This window comes from Oncorhynchus mykiss, chromosome 15 (assembly GCF_013265735.2).
Source record: "Oncorhynchus mykiss isolate Arlee chromosome 15, USDA_OmykA_1.1, whole genome shotgun sequence".
NCBI lineage: Eukaryota > Metazoa > Chordata > Actinopteri > Salmoniformes > Salmonidae > Oncorhynchus > Oncorhynchus mykiss.
In genome coordinates, this window is record NC_048579.1 from 36,132,882 (window position 1) to 36,145,078 (window position 12,197).

Sequence of the window (12,197 nt, forward strand, 5' to 3'; positions counted from 1 at the left end):
CTGGCAATACTAAAGTGCCTATAAGAACATCCAATAGTCAAAGGTTAATGAAATGCAAATGGTATAGAGGGAAATAGTCCTATAATTCCTATAATAACTACAACCTAAAACTTCTTACCTGGGAATATTGAAGACTCGCGTTAAAAGGAACCACCAGCTTTCATATATTCTCATGTTCTGAGCAAGGAACTGAAACGTTAGCTTTCTTACATAGCACATATTGCACTTTTACTTTCTTCTCCAACACTTTGTTTTTGCATTATTTAAACCAAATTGAACATGTTTCATTATTCACTTAAGGCTAAATTGATTTTATTGATGTATTACATTAAGTTAAAATAAGTGTTTATTCAGTATTGTTGTAATTGTCATTATTACAAATAAATGTAAAAAAAAATAATAATAGTCTGATTAGTTGGTATCGGCTTTTATGGTCCTCCTATAATCGGTATCGGCGTTGAAAAATCATAAATCGGTCGACCTCTAATGTGTATAGAACATCACTGGGATATTTTATTTCAGCATCATGAAAACACTTTACATGTTGCGTTTATATTCTTATTATTATTACTAAACAATGAACAACTGAAATAACATTGAATAAATGAATGGCTTACTAAGCATAATCCCCTCCCTAGCCTACTCTATAAAAAAAATGCTAATCTTGTCACAAAGTGAAACCACGTCCACTTCAAACACTTTCTTCTAAGCACAATTTAGGCCTAACCAGTGAATGAAGCATTCAATAGTCTATTACAGTACCTGTACCACATCCAAAATATGGACCTTATTCATTATTCAGATTTAAATGCACTTTCCTTGTAGCAGGTCTGCACTGTTCCACTTACAAGGTGTTCTTCTGCAGGCCTGAATAGATAGTAAGGCCCTCTAACACCCTGACTACACCTCTCGCGTCTGCGTTACCAAGGGCTAAAATAGAAGTCAGTTCTATTTGTGACGCATATCACGCTGCAAGTCCTACCACTCCCATCTCCTCATTGGTTTATAGAAGCAGATACCCTCGTGCCATCTCCTCATTGGTTATACCCACGTGGGTGATTGAAAGACGAATTGTGTTGTCGTGGTACTACGATGAAAGTTTAGATGCGAATCACCATATAAGTTCAAAGAAGAAAAGGCCTGGAAGGAAGAGAGATGACAAGAAACGATTCGGTTGAACATTTTATGTGTGGATTAATTTCAGGTAAAATAACTCAATGTGTATATCCCAGGACAAATTAGCTAGCAACAACAAGCTAGCTAAATAGGACAAATTAGCTAGCAAGTGCAAGCTAGCTAGCTAAATTGCTATAAATGTTTAACCTCTCTAGGGTAGGGGGCAGCATTCGGAATTTTGGATGAAAGCATGCCCAAATTAAACCGCCTGATACTCGGGCCCAGAAGATATGATATGCATATAACTGGTAGATTTGGATAGAAAACACTCTAAATTTTCCAAAACTTAAAATAGTGTCTGAGTATAACAGAACTGATTTGGCAGGTGAAAACCTGAGAAAAATCCATTCAGGAAATAGTTTTTGTTTTGTAGTTTTCTATTCAATGCCATGACAGTATCCATTGACTTTGGACTCAATTTGCAGTTCCTATGACTTCCACTAGATGTAAACAGTCTTTAGAAATTGTTTCAGGCTTGTATTCTTATAAATGAGGGAGTAAGACCAGTCAATGAGTGGACGCTGACGTGTCACAGAGCTTTTTCATGCGCAATCCCGAGAGAGTGCATTTCTTGTTTACCTTTTATATTTCTCGTTGTTATTGTCCGGTTGAAATATTATAGATCATTTAGGCTAAAAACAACCTGAGGATTGAATATAAACATCATTTGACATGTTTCTATGAATTTTACAGATGCAATATGGATTTTTTGTCTGCCTGCTTTGACTGTGTTTGAGCCTGTGGATTACTGAAGAAAACACAAACAAAAACGGGAGGTTTTTGGATATAAAGAGACTATCGAACAAAAGGAACATTTATTGAGTAAATTAATGTCTTCTGAGTGCCACCATATGAAGATCAAAGGTAAGGCTTGTTACTGTTTGTAATAATTTGTCAACTGGGCTATGTTCTGGGCTAGGTATGTTCTGGGCTAGGTATGCTTTCGCCGAAAAGCATTTTATAAATCTGACACCGTGGTTGGATTAACAAGAAGTTCATCTTTAAACCTATGTAAAATATGTTTTGTTTTCTGAATTTTTATAATGAGCATTTCTGTATTTGAATTTGGCGCTCTGCAATCTCACTGGATGTTGGCCAGATGGGACGCTCGTCCCACATACCCTAGAGAGGTTAATGCTTTTCGACCTGTCCCCAAATCAATGTAATGGGTTCAGAGTTTGTTGTGATATTTTAACCTGCGTGTCGTGATCGCGTTTGGTGTGGGGGGACAAAATAAATGTATGCACAATGGTGCACGTGCGCAGCCGGTTTGGGTTCTGTGTAAGGTAGAATCGCTTGATTTTTCATGAAATACCTTTCAGGATAATCTATAGGCTAAATTGAGGTCAGGTTGGTCAACTTCTTTTACAGATGTTTTCACCATTCAAGCTGATAAAAAGGGAGAGAAAAAGCTTTAACATTCAATAACTCATTGTTCAGAAAAATTCAGAAGTAGGTTTGGCGAGGGAATGACACTGTTTGGAGCTACATCCACACCCCATAACCAGCACATTAGGCTGCAGTGAGCGAGCCAGCTAGGCTGCAGGAAAGGACAATCGGCTGGTAAACTGGATAACAACTATTTAAATCAAATTTTATTTGTCACATGCGCAGAATAAAACAGCTGTAGACCTTACTGTGAAATGCTTACTTAAAAACTTCAGACCAGTTGAGTATCTGGAGTGTCAACATTTGTGGGTTCGATTACAGGCTCAAAATGGCTTGAAACAAAACAATTTTGACAGCCTATTCTCATTCTGAGAAATAAAGGCTACATGTGAGAACACTGTGCACTATTCCCTTCACAGAACAGCGCAAACTGGGTCTAACCAGAATAGACAGGAGTGGGAGGCCCCGGTGCACAACTGAGCAAGAGGACAAGTACATTAGTGTCTAGTTTGAGGACTTGTGAAGTGTCTGTTTCTCAACTGGCAGCTTCATTAAATAGTACCCGCAAAACACCAGTCTCAACGTCAACAGTGACGAGGCAACTCCGGGATGCTGGCCTTCTTGGCAGAGTTCTCTCCCAGACTGGCCAATAAAAATAAAAGATTAAGCCGGGCAAAATAACAAACACTGACAGTCGCACTCTTCAAATGCCAACAGACATCGGCCCGATGTCTAGTTTAACACATATGTGCAAAATCGAGGTCAAAGCTGGATGTACATACCTATATAAAGTAGGTACATGACATAATGACGCCAAGTAAAATTTTGCACTACACGTGCAACACAGCATTCCAAACCTAGCCCACAATGTCTGCTGTGTGGATCGAGCAGTCAACAAGTCAAGCAGTCATTTGAAAGAGTAAGAACATTTCAATAAGACAATTCAAAGGCGAAATCCATTAAAAGGCCAAGATAATGGAATTCATTGCCCTTGACAATCAACCGTTCTCTGTCGTGGGTGATGTTGACTTTCGCAGACTGGTCGTTCACCGGTACACACTACCATGTGCTCTATTTTTCAGATGTTGCCCTACTGGAGTTACACAGTAATAGCATCACTGCTATTAGTTTCACGACTGCACCAGCGATAGCAGCCCCATGAGCATGCAGAGTCTGACAGTACAGTGGGTCATCGAGGATTTCGTACTGAGGAAAGTTGTATTGCATGCTCATGAATATGCGTGTTGTTAAACCGCTACTGCCATTTCAATGGCATTTGAGAACATCTTTAAACATCAACACACTAACTAGCTCCATTCGAAACAACTGATTCAAGAAATAAGCTCATCAACTGTGACTGCAGCAGAAGTGATACCCTCTGTCGTGGCATTGAAACGCCTGCTCAACAAAACTGCCGACACAGGCTGTGAACAAGCGAGTTGGTGGCACTCTCTCTTTACTGTGTCTTCACCATGCTCGACAAGGACCGCTACTTTGACGCAGACGAGAAACAGGGTTTACGTGAAATGTTGCATACACAATTGAACAAGATGGAAACGGACACAGTAAAATGAGCACTGAGGAAGAGAGGCCATGGACAGACAGCTGAAACTTCACTGCTTAACATGTATGATGAAATCCTGGTTGAGAATGAAACGACTGGACAACGAAAACAGCACAGCAAGTAAGTGAAATAAATAGGTTTTGATTATGTTTTACTGGTAATGGGGACATACATAAATGCCAACAAAATAACTTTTTGGTCAGTGTGGTGTGTGTGTAACCTTTATTTACCTAGGCAAGTCAGTTAAGAACAAATTCTTACTTACAATGACGGCCTACCCCGGCCAAACCCGGACGATGCCGGGCCAATTGTGAACCACCCTATGGCACTCCCAATCACGGACGGATGTGATACAGAATGGATTTGAACCAGGACTGTAGTGACACCTCTTGCACTGAGATGCAGTGCCTTAGGTCGTTGCGTTCCATGTGTGTGTTAACTATTTAACTGTACTAGAATGCTTAAAAGGCCTCAAACTGTAAATATCTGTATTGTTTTTTTGGGGCAAGGAAAATATGGGATATCGGTATCGGCCAAAAATGTCATACAGGTGCAACACTAAAATAAGGCATTTTTGTTTTGTTCAAAATTTCAGTCGAGTGATACAGCCTAGTGGGCTAGTGCAAATTGTTTATCTTTTACTAAAAACATAGCCTTTTTTTAGCATAGAAAAAAAACTAGAAGCATGGATGTTACAGGCAATCTGCCTGCCAATCAAAGTCATCACACAAGCATTCGCAACTGCAGAGTAAGCAAACATTTAGTGACGTAAACTCCCTTTGTTAGCAAAAGTATCTGAAAATCAAGTGCAAGAAAGTGTAAGCAAGCATTAAGGATCACTGAGGACAAGGAAAGTAATGCTATCGAGGTTGATATGGAGGATAACGAAGAATTGGTTCGAAAAAAGGGAGTCTCCTCTGTTGTTTGGAACTGGTTTGGCTTTAAGATATCTGACCTCGACCAACAAACAGTACTTTGTAAGTTGTGTCAAGCATTGTGCTAGCCAAAGGTGGAAACACCAGCAATCTTTTTCACCACCTGAAAACAATGCATGTGTGCGAATATGAAGAATCTCCCAGAATGCGTGCAACAAACGCCAGAGCAGCAGCCAGATCCGCACTCAGCTATCATTCAAGGTATCATTCGTTAGTGGTACTCCCTATGACAAGAAGAGCAAGTGGAATGAGATAACGAGTGCAATTACATATCACATAGCGAAAGACATGGAACCAACGCAAACGGTGGAGAAAGACGGTTTCAGGAAGTTGATTCAAACTCTAGACCTAAGATAAGAGATCCCGAGCTGTAAATACTTCAGCAAAACATGTCTGCCAAAACTCTACACAGAATGTCGGGACAGAGTTGCCAACGAAAGCAGGAATCAGGAGGATAAAATGGTCAGATTTGCCAAATGGAGGGCGAGGGAGAGCTTTGTATGCGTCTGTGTGTGTGGAGTAAAGGTGGTCTAGAGTTTTTTTCCTCTGTTTGCATATGTGACATGCTGGTAGAAATTAGGTTAAACGGATTTAAGTTTTCCTGCATTAACGACCCCAGTCACTAGGAGCGCCGCTTCTGGATGAGCATTTTCTTGTTTGCTTATGGCCTTATACAGCTCTTTGAGTGCGGTCTTAGTGCCAGCATCGGTTTGTGGTGGTAAATAGATGGCTACTAATAATATAGATGAGAACTCTCTTGGTAGATAGTGTGGTCTACAGCTTATCATGAGGTATTCTACCTCAGGCGAGCAATACCTTGAAACTTCTTTAATATCAGACATTGCGCACCAGCAGTTATTGACAAATAGACACCCCCGCCCCTCGTCTTACCAGACGTAGCTGCTCTGTCCTGCCGATGCACAGAGAAGCCAACCAGCTCTATATTATCCCTATAGTTGTTCAGCCATGTCTCGGTGAAAGATAAGATATTACCGTTTTTTTTATGTCCTGTTGGTAGGATAGTCTTAATCGTAGATCATCCAGTTTGTTTTCCAATGATTACACATTGGCCAATAATACGGATGGTAGCGGTGGTTTACCTAGTCGTCAGCAAAATCTTACAAGGCATCCCACCCTCCTCCCACATTTTATTTTCTTCACACGGATGATGGGGATTTAGGCCTTGTCTCGACAAAGCAGTATATCCTTCGCGTCGGACTCATTAAAGAAACAATCTTTGTCCAGTTTGAGTTGTTCTGATGTCCAGAAGCTCTTTTCGGTCATAAGAGACAGTAGCAGCAATATTATGTACAAAATTGAGTTACAAACAATGCGAAAAAACAAAACAAAATAGCACAGTTGATTAGGAGCCCGTAAAACGGCAGCCATCCCCTCAAGCGCAATTACCTTCCATCTTCTAAATTAAGTTCCAGACTAATTTAAATGCATCCTCTGTGTTTTGATCACCCTTTTTGTGAACCCTTTTATTTGAATAAATATGCCAGCCTTGCCTGGTTTAATACATGCCTCTGTGTATTGAATCTCTCATTGTCATCCAACCAGCCACACCTAGTGATTCATTACATAGGCTCATTTAGCAAAATGGTAATACTGGATTTTTCATTGTGTAAATTTAGCTAAGAATCATACTGGGGCATAACCATTTTGACAGCAAGATTACAACATCAATGATCATATCATTGAGAATGCATTACACACAAAATACAGAATGTACTGTGTTTGTGTATATTTTTGCATGTAGTCTCACCTTGCATAGCAGCTCTCAGTTCATACCATGAAATGATACTCTACCTGTACAACCTAACTATTCTCCAGAACTAACTCTAGAACTAACTATTCTCCAGATTTGGCACGCGTCTAATATACTTTCTTGTTCTTTCATTTAAAATGTACTGACTGCATTTAAGATAAGTAGAGTTGAGCTCTAGTTCAGGGTTGTACTAATTAGTCAAAACACTTCAAATGTTTTGTTTTGTAACTAAAATTAGGGTTTCTATTAGACAAATCCAGGGAGGTCCTTCCTGGTTTCGTTCCGTTTAAGAAACATTTTGCAACCGAATCGGTGGAATGAATACACCTCTCCTTTCTTTCTTGAGATTTGGGTTGTGATATAGTTGAGAGTCAAACAGTAGAGTTGAGCACTAGTTCAACTTCAGTAAAGCGATTTCTCTCCATTCTCTCCTACATCATACGAGCGATATTGACTTGGTTATGATTGACCGGAAATGTTATATAAACAGCCATTCCTCCTTAACTCTCTCTCCCCTCCCGCCACATGTGAAACCACACTGTAGCGCCTAACATGCCAAAGTAAACGACCCACATCTTTCAAACAGTGTGTTTACACTAGATCAGAGTAAAACATTTCCACTGGATAACACTGTACTGTATCTGACCTTCTTACTAAAAACTGAGAGAATGTTCAGTGTTACAGTAAAGAAATGCATTAGGCATAATTACAAATACTTTATCATTAGCACTGCATGCTATTTGTTTGCCTGGATACCCAAACGCTATGCCACGCCCAGTTTCTTCTCCGTAAGGAGTCTGGATCTGATTACAACCCCGACGACGTCCCATTGTAGACTGTCTGATTAGTCGCAGAAACCGATGAGTTGGGCCAGAGCCAGAACACAAATGGGTAAAGCGGCGTTTAAAAATGTGTCATTGGCTTTGATATTCTGATAGGTTAGAGATTATCCAATCTCTTTGTTCTGTACAACACTCCTCATTTTGATGTCACCACAAACGACTTCAATTATAGCAGTCTCACACGGAAGTATGCTAGCTAGTGAATGATAGAGCAGCAGAATAAATCAGTTTGAGTTGTCAGGCAAGCTATTCGTAGGACTGTGGTCCATTTGATAGAGGTAGAAGTAGGTATATTTGTCCACATGCTGCTTGAGGGAAAGCAAAACAAACGCCATAGATTTGTAAGGAAATCACCCTGGAACACAACACAAACATGTAAGGAGACATTGTCATCACTCTGTCCAGGGCTAAGATTTGAGATGTCTTTCCCATTAGTGGAAAGTTCCCCCCTTCCATCATAAAGCCACCTCAGTTAATCACACCATAGCCCTCCCTTGGTCCTCAGAAACACTGACAGTGCATATTCAGTGTTGCTCCAGACATTTAGGCCTACTGCCATTCATCTGACTGCATGCTGTTCTTTTCCTCTGTCATCATGAAATAGGACATGCAATATTTTAAGGGGGGCATGTTTAACAATAACATGTATCATAATAAATTAACATTGCGCTAACAAATGGCAGTACCTTCAGAGTACTTCAGATAAGTAACCTCTTCCCCAAGCTAATTGCAAATGCGTGGAAGTGAAATCATCCCGTGAGAAAAGCCTTGCTACAGGTGGGCCTCGAATTCTCAATTACAAAACAACTTAGTGAACTTTTCTACTGTGTTCTTTTACTATAAATAATTAAATCGTACCTATTAAACTATTGCACGGGGGATTTGTCTATATAGGCCAGGCAACCATCAGTGCAAACAAGCATTTCGCGAAACTCGTAATAACATCTGCTAACCATATGTATGTGACCAATACAATTTGATATTTATGGCACCTGTAGCCCTATAAATGAAGCGCGGCGTCATTTATAGGGCCATGGCACCTGCACAGGTAAATGTAGTATCAGTATACAGTGCATAAAACTACCCAGTTACATTATTGGTATCATATAGATTTTCTAAATGCAACTACGAATGGCATAAAGCTAATCTGTTTTCTTATCTTGTCTGATCCTGAAAGTGCCATGGACGACTGACCTATATGACGTGTGCTGATATGACTGTAAATACACGGCTGTCGTGTTTGCAAAGGAGAGGAAAGCAGATATTTCGCACACCTAAATAGACGGACAGTACACTGGTTATTTATGATTTCCTGATGTACAATGTTATGGAAAGGCCTAAGCCTGCTATCGCTCTCTGTCGTTACATTCCTATTGGCTGACATTACCTCCGCAATACAGCAAGCCCATTGGGTTACGCTTTGACGAAATTGTCGAGGTATTTTAAGACATCTCACCTGTATCCCCAGTTGTTTTGGAGGCTTCTTCGTTAATTTGTAAATTGCGACATATTCAATTCTTGCAGAACGGCCGATCTTCCAAACTGTTTCTCGACAGACATTTTGAGCAGTACCTCCAGCCAGGGACGGCAGGTGAGAGAGTAGTAAGTAGACCGTTTTTCAATCCAAATTGTAGTCAAATGTCTGTTTTTAATAGTGAGAAAATGCGAAACTGTAAATATAGTATGCTTTGATTACGATATTTTTCATGCATTTTGTAAAGAATGGAATGTATCGCAGTCGCATAGTTTCCCGAAACCCTCTTTTCGAGTGGAATGGTATGGCTCGTAGAATGTAGCCAATGAGCGGCGTTGAAATGTAAACCTCCAATATTGTCAAGAGGAAAGGGGTTGTCCTTTGCCTGACGCTTGCACGTACAGTGGAGTGAACAGAGGGGAATGATGAGAATGAGTACATGTTTCAGAGGACAGCTCTGCAATGTTCTATGCTGCCTGTCAAGATCTGTACACACAATATAATAGCCTATGCCAGCCTTGGTTACAATATATGTGGATTTCACATAGGTATAGGTCTAGGTTTAGGTTTATTAGAACATCTTGGTAAATACTGCAGAAACATCCATAAGTGACTGTAGTTGGACCCCAAACAGTTTGGGTGTCATTATTTTTCATAAAAATAAACACTACAGTAGGTTTAATCAAATAATGAGAAGCCTTATTTTTCTGTTGTGTTAGTAAAGTATAGTAGTTGTAGTAGTACTAGTAGTGATAGTGATAGTAGTAGTGGTAGTACTAGCAGTAGTAGGCTATTCTGATGACAGTTCCATGATAGACGCACACCATGTTGCTTCTGTAACATGTATGTGTATTCAGTTCCACACACACACACACGCACGCACACATGCGCGCGCACACACACACACACACACACACACACACACACACACACACACCAACACCAACAGAACACACATTCGTTCACAGCTTCTGGGTCCCTGGCAGCTCCCTGAGGGTGTAGAACAGTATGCTGCTGACTTCCTGGATGTATTCAGGCGTAATGTTTTTAGTTTTGCTGCGATCAGAGTCACTTCAGGCTACACATGTCCTGTTCAGTTAACCACTGTCACAGGCTTTAGTGAAAGGTCCCTGGCAAGTGGTGTTGCTCACTTCTGCGGCTGTGTAGTGAGGCAGAGAGAGATAGAGGGGGTCTTTCGAAGTCTGAGCGAGAGAGACACGCTGGGGCTGCCCTGCTGCTGAGGAATCCCCTTCACACAGACATACATGAACGCAGGCACATGCACGCACAGAGGCACACACACACGCATTCTCTCTCACTCTCACATACAAAATAAGGTGTACAGACGTTATTATCGAAAACACATATTTCAGACTAAAGCATGGTTTGCTTCCTATAGGATATTTTTTTGTGTTGGTGAAATACAGTTACAGGTAGTGTATAATGAATGATGTGGTCGTTATCTTTCATGCTGATAGCGATCCAGAGGCAGCTTATCAATATTTCATATCTCCCAAAGCATAGGTGACTACCTTCTAATGACTTACTGAGGCAGCATTCATTTTTCCCTCAGACAGATTATTGACGTTGAATAGATTACGACGCCCAGAGATCCTATGAAATTATTAATATGTTTAAATATGAAATTCTATGTTACTATATATTACTAGTCACCTATTTTGAGCAAAGCCATGCATAGAGTTCCTGTGAGTATGCACAATAGACTTGGGGAAAGTAGGTGGCACTATACAACTTTTTGTGATCAATACCTAAATCTTTGCTTCATCACTAAATAGAATTAAGAATGGGAAGTGCTGTGGCAGTAATGACAATATTGATCGGTTCACAGAAGCCCCTTCAGGTGTTTGGCTGGAAATCACAAAGTGTCTTCCATGGATGGATAGGGTGAAGGAGGAGTGAGAGACAGAGACAGGAGGTTTGCCCATTTAGTCAGGCAATCCTTACCCATTCCCGAGTCACATACATTCCCGAGTCACGAGTCACATACATATATTCAGACCCCTTGACTTTTTCCACATTTTGTTACGTTTAGCTTTATTAAAAAATCCTCAGCAATAATGACAAACCCGAAAACAGTTTTTTAGAAATTTAAAACAATTTATTACAACTAAAAAACAGATACCTTATTTACGTAAGTATTCAGACCCTTTGACTCAAAATTGAGCTCAGGTGCATCCTGTTTCCATTGATCATCCTTGTTTGATGTTTCTACAACTTAATTGGAGTCCACCTGTGGTAATTTCAATTGATTGGACATTATTTGGAAAGGCACACGCTTGTTTATATAAGGTCCCAAAGTTGACAGTGCATGTCAGAGCAAAGACCAAGCCATGAGGTCGAAGGAATTGTCCATAGAGGCACAGATCTGGGGAAGGGTATCAAAACATTTCAGCAGCATTGAAGGTCCCCAAGAACACAGTGGCCTCCATCATTCTTAAATGGAAGAAGTATGGAACCACCAAGACTTCCTAGAGCTTTCCGCCAGGCCAAACTTAGGAATCGGGGGAGAAGGGCCTTGGTCAGGGAGGTGACCAAGAACCCAATGGTCACTCTAACAGTGCTCTAGAGTTTCTCTGTGGAGATGGAAGAACCTTCCAGAAGGACAACCATCTGTGCAGCACTCCACCAATGAGGCCTTTTTGAAGAGTGGACAGACGGAGGCCACTCCTCAGTAAAATGCACATGACAGCCCAATTGGAGTTTGCCAAAAGGCACCTAAAGACTCTCAGACCATGAGAAACAAGATTCTCTCATCTGATGAAACCAAGATTGAACTCTTTGGCCTGAATGCCAAGCATCACGTCTGGAGGAAACCTGGCACCATCCCTACGGTGAAGCATAGTGATGGCAGCATCATGCCGTGGGGATGTTTTTCAGCAGCAGGAACTGGGAGACTAATCAGGATTGAGGCAAAGATGAACGAAGCAAAGTACAGAGAGATCCTTAATGAAAACCTGCTCCAGAGCACTCAGACTGGGTAAAGGTTCACCTTCCAACAGGACAACAACCCTAAGCACACAGCCTA

At 40.8% G+C, this 12,197-nt stretch overlaps 1 protein-coding gene across 5 annotated transcripts in view; it reads right to left on the minus strand.

The window, feature by feature from the left end:
- LOC110490023 (zinc finger protein 438) overlaps positions 1-9,446 on the minus strand; it is a 103,550-nt gene extending 94,104 nt beyond the window's left edge. For 3 of the 5 annotated variants that reach the window (XM_036944310.1, XM_036944309.1, XM_021563107.2), the window contains exon 1: positions 9,134-9,446. The gene's annotated coding sequence lies outside the window, so the exon portion shown is untranslated. The other 2 variants (XM_021563106.2, XM_036944306.1) reach the window with 2 other exon arrangements.
- Between the last annotated feature and the right edge of the window lie 2,751 nt (positions 9,447-12,197).